The following is an 8,526-nucleotide window of genomic DNA, read 5'->3' on the forward strand; positions in this document are numbered from 1 at the left end:
AACTCTTGTTACAAAATTGATATTTTCTTGCAGTGATATACATAGTATATATATGAATAATTAGTTTATATTTTTAAATTTAATATATATTAAATTTGAAAATATTTTTAAAGATTAAAAGTAGTATATAATAAAAATATATGTAGTATTTTAATATATTATTGTGAAGTAGTTAATATGTATTATCAATATTTTTGTTAATGTATAAGAAAGTTTTTAATTTTAATGGAAAATTGTAATTATTTTTGCTAATCTATAATTTACACTCTTATTCTAGATTTCTCATAAAAAAAAAATGAAATTTTTTTTAAATTTAAATTTAACTCAAACTCGAGTTTAATAATTTTAATCAAAATTTTAAAGGAACGAGTTGGAAAAGAAAAATTGCCTACATATATTTTAGCTATTAGAATGTTTGAAATAAATTTTTTCATTCAATGTCAATTTGTTAAGTTTCTACTATATTTCATTCGTTTTGTTCTGAAAAATTATATGGTATATAATGATAAAATTCCCTCCACCGGGAAAGTAGAGTTTTAAGATAGGGTACCAAATTGAACTAAATACTATCTCTACCCACCTATCTTACATGTACAATAGAATACTGCGATTGTAAACATAATATTATTAAATTTTATCTAAATTATATCAAGTTAAAATTTTTGTATCAAAATGCAAATATATATATAGTAATGCATAATAACTTATATAAATATAAAGATTGCATACAATGAATTATTATTATATATAAATGTAATTTTAAATTAATTTTGATTTTATTATTATTATATAAATATCACTATTTTTTAGTGGTTTATTTATTTTTTTTTTCATGTAAATTTTGAAATGAATTTTACATGTATTTAGTACAATAGATGGAAGATTGATAGCTGTACTCCCGAAACTTTATACTCCCTCCGTCCCATTGAAAGGTTACCATTGTTCCAAAACAAGGTTATTATTTTCTAATTTAATAATTGTACTACCTACCTAACGTAATAAATATCCTTTTCAACTTACAATATATTACACAAATGTTATTGCTTTTATATTACACTACTAATAGGGGTATTTTACGTGAAAAAACCAACTCCACTCTTCCAATGGGACGGAAGGAGTATGTTTGTTTGGGTTCTGGATTTTGGCTCTGTGATTTTAATAATAAAATATTTTAAATTAAAATAGTTCTATGATATAAATAAGTGTATTAATGAAAATAATTATAATTTAATAAAAATAATTATATATTAAAATTAAGATGACTAAATAGTTTAATTTGAATAAAAAAAATTATAAAACATGCTTAAAGTGTATAATTTTTTTTTTTTAAAAAAAATTATTTGAGACAAACGAAAATAGAAAGAATGAACAAATTAAGTAAGAAAGGAGGGAATACTATTTTATTGATTAGTGGAGTTTTTGACAATTTGTCCTTTAAATTTACGTATAAAATAATTGTATGTGTAATAATAAGTTTGTAATTTAAATAAAAATTAAAGGTATTTTAATATTAATATATAATTACTTTTTATAAAATAGAAAAGAGAGACACATCAATTTTTTTTTAAAAAACATACTTTGAATTAAAATATACAAAATATATAATAATAAATTGTAATTTTTTTTTTCGTTAATGACACCGTGCGTAGCACGGGCTTCCTGTTAGTATATCAACCGAAACAACGCAAACACTCAACCACGACCCAAACCCAAGCGACATCCACAGAAATGCACAAACAACGCGAATCAAACCACAATCTAAGGAAACTTCAACATTCTAAGCCTAATTTCATGGCGGACAACAATATACACTACGAACAGCAAATCGGACTAGAATCGAGAAAGCAAACCGATGGACAGCCTCAGAACAGATCGAACATCATCAGCACATCAAATCCTCAGCTTTGCCGAACAAGACCACCGGAAAAGTCGCAAGGAAGATCGACTTGGAACCTCCGTCGGGAGGTTTGGGCTTCTAGAGACAGAAAGGAGCGTAGTGAGAAATGAGCGTGAACCGGGTTCAAGGAGGAAAACCAATATATTTATATATCAGACTGGTAATCAGATCCAACGGTCCAGATTCAAGCCACCGATCCAACGGCCCTAATTGAGCCTCGCATAGACGGGTAGGGTCGCGGGTCCCGGATCCGGGTTTCGGGGTGGGTTGGGTTAAGTGCTGCTTGGCCTCCAACAGTCATCGGCCCAAAACCATCACAGGTATATCCATTTGTGCATGTAATCGATTAATTTGGGTGGTGTTTCCTTTTCAACTATTTCTCATGCCTAAATCATCGATCTCGTTTAGGAAAGGGACCGGTGTCTGTGAGTATACTTGTGTTGGTGTGTTTCTTCTCTACCTATTTTAACTCCGACCCAAAGAGATCGTAACCGACCCAACCCATCCGTGACCCGAGTCTGACCCGTATGATTCCTAACCCGATAAAGTGCGATCTGATCCTCAAATCTCACCCAGAAATCATACGCACCTATTCTTTCTCTTTTCTCTCATTCTGTTCCAAAACCGACGGGATAAATATAGTGAGCTTTTTCATCTTATTCAGCTCAAATTTGAAATCTGGCAGTTCCTACTCCATCGCCTTTGCATCAGGTAAGTTTGGCTTCCCTAGACTGGAGTAGTTTATCCAATTCCCTCTCACTAATAAATATAGGGTTACTCGGTGTGTTTGTAGGATGTGAAAAATAGAGAGAAACTTGAGATTGGGTACTTTGATGATACTGTTCGTGGGGTTTTGCCACAATCCTTTTCTCGTTCTGTCCTTGTGTACAGTTCTGCCTCAAAGATCGACTTTGCGTACCAACAATTGATCATGTGTGAAGTCGGCAACATTGGACGACTTGGGGTGGTGAAGGAAGTGGCTATGAATCTGAGCCTACACGATCGATTATCTAATTTTCTTATTTATTTTCTTAACCTTCTGATTTTGCTTAATATATATTGTTATCCGTTGATAAAGTTTCTCTATGTGAGCTTTCTTATGTTTACAGGTTACCCGAAGTCCAATTCGATCAAGAGAAACTCAACAACCTGTGATTTTATGGTTTTGTTTGGTTGAGGTTCCAGTGTATTTGATTGAGTTGTTTCTTTTGGGTGCCTCAGCCCATATTTTATTTTTTTACACAATAAGAAAATATCAATTTTGTAACGACGTTTTTTCTTTCTTAAATTCAATTTTTCTGTAACTAATGTTATTAGTGACGGAATTTGGGATAAAATTACGTTAGCTACCTGAACTTTAGGAACGGAATCCCTTTACAAATATACTATTTTTTTTTTGTAGTGTTAACTTAGGGTGAAATATGGAAATGAATATTTCTGCGGATCTAGTGTTTTCTTGAATTGTTCCTATTTGTATTGACTTGAAAAAGTTTTTATGGATACTTTGAAAACACTATAGTATTGTTGTGCATAATAGAATTCATGTCTTATGAAAGAAATTCTACAATTAATTTTCTATTGTAATTGTGCATAGTTGATCACTCTGTACATAATAATATAATTAAAATTGTTGAGTAGGAGAAGGATTGACACACTTAATAATTTCAACACGGTCTTTTTATATATATTATATATAAATACAATAAAAAAAATGGTGATTAAATAAAAAAAATATGGAAAAATAAACTTAACAAAAAATACATATATAGAGGAATATATTTATAGATATGTAGACAATATAAATTGTAAATTATAAGATATTAATTAAAAAAAAAATAGTAAGAGCCATCAAAGAAAAATCTAGAACAAACTGGTTCTAGAAATATCTCTCTGCTACTATAGAAACAGGTGTATTAAGTAAGTGAAAATCACACAAACATGACCGAGTGTCTGGTAACGTTTATTAGAAAAAATATTTCTAACTTCTTTTAAGGTTTAAATCTTTCATTCTCTACGCATAGCTTGTATACGGGCTCCTATTTGGCTGTGATTTTTATTTGTTTTTTTTTTTTTTTAAATTTTATAAAGTTTTTTGTTGGAACTATGAGATGAGATAGATGAGGGAGGCAGCAGATCCGATTCAGTTAATTTAGTTGGAGACTCGATTAGGAATAGAACTATGGATGGTAGCGAGAGTATTCTTCATCCATCTGGGCGGAGGCTTTGGGGATGAATCGTCATCTACATCTGCTGCCAACAGTTGCTTCCTGGGTAGGTATATGTATATGACTGACTGACTAATCATCTCTCTTTCTACTTTCTTAATTATCTAATTCGGGTTAATACATCAGATAAAGTCGATCTGATACAAAAGAAAGCAAAGGTACTCTCAAGTGAGAGGGAAGAAAAGAAAAAACAAAAATTCGAATGGCTTGGCCAAGGAGGAAGCCAACTGTGCTGGAGAGGCACAAAAAGGATACAAAAAAGACTCAATGTGTGATCGTACTTCTGAGGTTTGGCTACTAAATCAAAAGAGAACCTTATGGAACCTGAATAGAATCCCAGAAGAGTAAGTTTTATTTTTGAGAATTACATCAGTTTATATACAATCATCAATTTATCTCTCAGTTTTCCATCAATATATATATCTATAGGGATGTCAAGGAGGAAAATAGAGAACCAAAAGAATTTTTAAAAACAAAGAAAAATCAGAAGAGGTGCAAGACGATGAAGAGGGTAAGATAGTGTTGTGGTCACTGCTGAAAGATCAGCAGAGCCTGAAATTATCATAAAAGGGAAGCGGGAAGTTGGAATTGGCTTTCAATGAAGAGGTACAAGATCTTAATACTCAGGTCATAAAGTAAATGAAATACACAGCCTTTTGTTTCTTCTTAAGTGATAAATAGAGTCCTCTATTTTGGGAGAATGAAAATGATATCTGTTTCATGGCAGATCCAAGCTACAATTTCCGACACTTTTCGTTGCCAATCGGAAGCTCTAGGGAAGAAAATGGCAACAACCAATGGAGCATTGACTTCAGCTACAGAAAGCCAGGCCAACAACCAAAATCTGAGGAGTGGAAGAAACACTTGAAGGGCTGAACGCAGCGAATCGATTCAGAGGAAGAATCTGCCAATGAAGACTCATCGTCTGATGGACGCCACCACCGCGCTCAATCTCTTTACAGCAGCGAATGTTTTGGCTTTTCTTGAATTTGTTAGATAGATGTTGTATATCCTAATATATGCTGAGTGGCTGTTTTATAATTGGGTGTTTTATATAGTTCGGATAACGGATTCTTTTTTCAAAACCTCATTATGTGATTCCATTAAAAATGATTGGTTGCATTAGATGGTTTCCCTGTTTTATCCTTTTTTGATCGGACACATTGTTTCGTTCGACGGCATGCCGTGAATGATGCAGCAGTGTTGTCAACCTACAATATGATGCTCCAGATGGTTGTCAACGTAGAGTATGCACTAACATTTATTATATATGTACGGGATGTTGGTGAGATATACTACTCTCTACGTGTTTAACACTTAACACGTGTAACCAATACATGCCTTTGCCTTTGCCTTTGTTGTGTGATAAATACATCCCCAAATATGTATATAATGGTTTAATACAAAGCAGCATAACCGTCGAAAATAAGTCGATGCAGTATAGCCTTTGCTTGTAGACGATGAATTACATTTGTGTTCAGTTTAGTAGCTTGTATTGAAATTTAATAGAAGGCTTATTATATCGAAGCATCTTACTTGGAATGATGATGATGACATCAATTCAAAGATTTTTCTTTAGCATTATTATTGTAATTTTGTATATGTAATGGATGCCATATGTCTGAGTTATAAATATTATTTTTTTACGTGGTTGTCATCTTTCCTCCTATTAAGCATGCTATACTAAAAATTAATAGAAATATGGCAACAAATGCCTGTCTTTAACCTATATAGCTTCTTAGACTAAATAAAAAGCATGGAAGATGTTCTGAATAGGGACATGATCAAATGCATTTTTATTTTAATGGAATGAATTTTATTATTGAACAAGATGATGCTAAGAAAAATGGATAGATATTTTTTTTTTTTTTTTATGAAGAAAAATAGATAATTACAATGAAGGTTTGAGGTCTATGTATATATTACATAAGCTCATAACCAACCTTGTAACCATGTTATTAAATTTTTAATTTGAATTTAAAATTACAAATTCAAAATTCAATTTAGAATTTCAATTAAAAATTTCAAATCTAAGAATTTATTTCACAATTATTCAACACATTAATTCTCAACAGTATATCAAAGGCCTCACTTGATGATTTTAAGCATAGCATGAGGAGGAAATTCGAGATGACATACCTTGGGTTGCTAAAATATTTTTTGGAACTCGAGATTATTCAGAGTGAAGATGGAATTTTGTCGATCAAAATAATGCAGATCTTCTAAAGAGATTTGATAGGGTGAAGTTTGAAGTTGCAGCCACACCAATGAATATTAATGGGAAGTTACAGCAAGAAGACGGGAGTGAAATAGCATGATGCAACATTATTTCGATGTTTGTTTGGTGGCTTGAATTATTTAACACACACTTGACATGATATTTCTTTCTCAGTGTTGTGTCAAAAATTATCCACCATCCTACGAAGCAATGTTTTGGAGCTGCAAAGAGGATTCTTCGATACATTGCTGAGACATTGAACTTTGGCATTTGGTACAATAAAGTAAAAAATTTCAGACTTGTTGGCTTTACCCATAGTAATTTGGGGTGCGTGCATTAATGATCGGAAAAGTGTATCCGGTGATGTATTTAATCTAGGTTCCGGGGCAATAACATGGAGCTCTAAGAAACAAGACACGGTAGCTTTATCATCATGTGAAGCGAAATATTCGGCAGCAACTTTGGCAGTAAAGCAAGCTTTGTGGATTCCGAAACTTCTGACAGATTTGGATCATGAACAGACGAAGGCGACACAAATTTTACGTGACAAAACATATTGACGTGCAGCATCACTGCATTCGACAATGTGTAACAGATAGAACAATTGGAGTGACGTTTTATGGAACCATCAGGCAAGTAGCAGATATCTTCACCAAGTCAGAATACATTTTGGATATGTCGCATTAGGTGCAGGACACATTTTGAGTACCGAAATGTACACGTATATAAAAATCTGGAGTGTCCTATGTACAAACCGCCTTTCCAGGCAACGGAGATTTCTGCTCAAAATCTTAATGCTCCCAGCTCACACTATTGGAGCGTCTCTCATAACACTGAGGTTCTATCAACATTCTTGAGTCATTTAAAAAGTGTGGAATCGAAAACAAGGGAAAACTACAGAATATTTTTTCGGGAAATGGCAGAACCACCTCCAGGTCTGAATGCAGCCTATAGCATGGAGGAATGGAAGAAGAAGAGCCATGTTGATGGTATCCAACCTGAGCCTACCAAGAATAGATCACTGAAGAAGCCTGATACAAAAGGTTTGTCCAATATGGAATTTACACAAACTTCTAATGAAAACGGCAAAGATGACACTATTAGAGCAGCTGAAGAAATTTGAGATGGAAAAGTAAGTGACGATGGAGTGAAACTAAACAAATGCAGGCTGGCCAGCAGAAGAATCTCTGGATGAGTAAAGTGGGGCGAGACTTATGTACTTCTTATTACAAAGGCATGTCAACGGTTCCTCGTATATAGTGGTAAAAGATTGTAATGTGTTCAAGTTGACAAACTTTGATTAATCATTTGTTAATTTCATCATCTGTTGGAACATTTATTAGTGTTCTTTAAATTTGTATTTCTATAATTTGAACATGGTCAAGATAAATGATTAACTGATGGAATTATTAACTAATGGGTCAATTAGATAAGGAAATGTTATGAATAAATAAAGCTATGGCAATCGACATTGTTTATTACTTAGGTAATGTTAAGTTAGTTAAAATTGTGGGAATTGTCACAGTTGTATAACTACGCAACCATAGCTCTTCTATACTTTCGTAACATTTTTTTTTACCAGACAGACACACAGCACAGGCACCTATTACTTCAGTAAAACATTCATATAATTACAAAATTTTGCTATTAAATAATTACATGTCAAAACTATCACATAATTTACCACAAAAATATAATTAAAAAAATAAAAATATATTTATTTATAACTATTTTCGTAGCAAAATTTGTTATGAATATTTTTCATCAATAATATTGAAGCAAATTAGCTGAATGTTATTTTTTATGGAAGATTTGTATTACATTTATTCAAAAATATATAAGAAAATAAAAAAAAAAAAAAAATTCATATGGTGGAAAATATTGTATAATAAATTATCTTAACTAACCATTAAAAACATAATAATTTTTACTATAAATATACATACAATTTATCTCTACTTCTTCAATCTTATTTTAAAATAAATTAATATTGTACACTTATGGATAAATTATTTGTAGAATTTATCTACTTATTATTATATCTTATTTTGAAATAAATTTATATTTTATAATTTATTAAAGTATAATTATTATAGATAAATTATTTGTAGAACTAGAAATAATATGATTTAAATAGTCAAATATCAATCTATATCTATTATACTATTATATATTAATATATGTAT

At 31.5% G+C, this 8,526-nt stretch overlaps 1 long non-coding RNA gene across 1 annotated transcript; it reads left to right on the plus strand.

The window, feature by feature from the left end:
• Window positions 1–2,485: 2,485 nt before the first annotated feature.
• Window positions 2,486–5,335, plus strand: LOC127254666 (uncharacterized). The gene is made up of 5 exons (XR_007839469.1): window positions 2,486–2,608; window positions 2,691–4,168; window positions 4,249–4,466; window positions 4,552–4,728; window positions 4,850–5,335. It is a non-coding gene; the product is annotated as an uncharacterized LOC127254666 (long non-coding RNA).
• Window positions 5,336–8,526: the final 3,191 nt, after the last annotated feature.

The sequence above is a fragment of the Andrographis paniculata genome, unplaced genomic scaffold (genome assembly GCF_009805555.1).
Source record: "Andrographis paniculata isolate CXL003 unplaced genomic scaffold, ASM980555v1 Contig52END, whole genome shotgun sequence".
NCBI lineage: Eukaryota > Viridiplantae > Streptophyta > Magnoliopsida > Lamiales > Acanthaceae > Andrographis > Andrographis paniculata.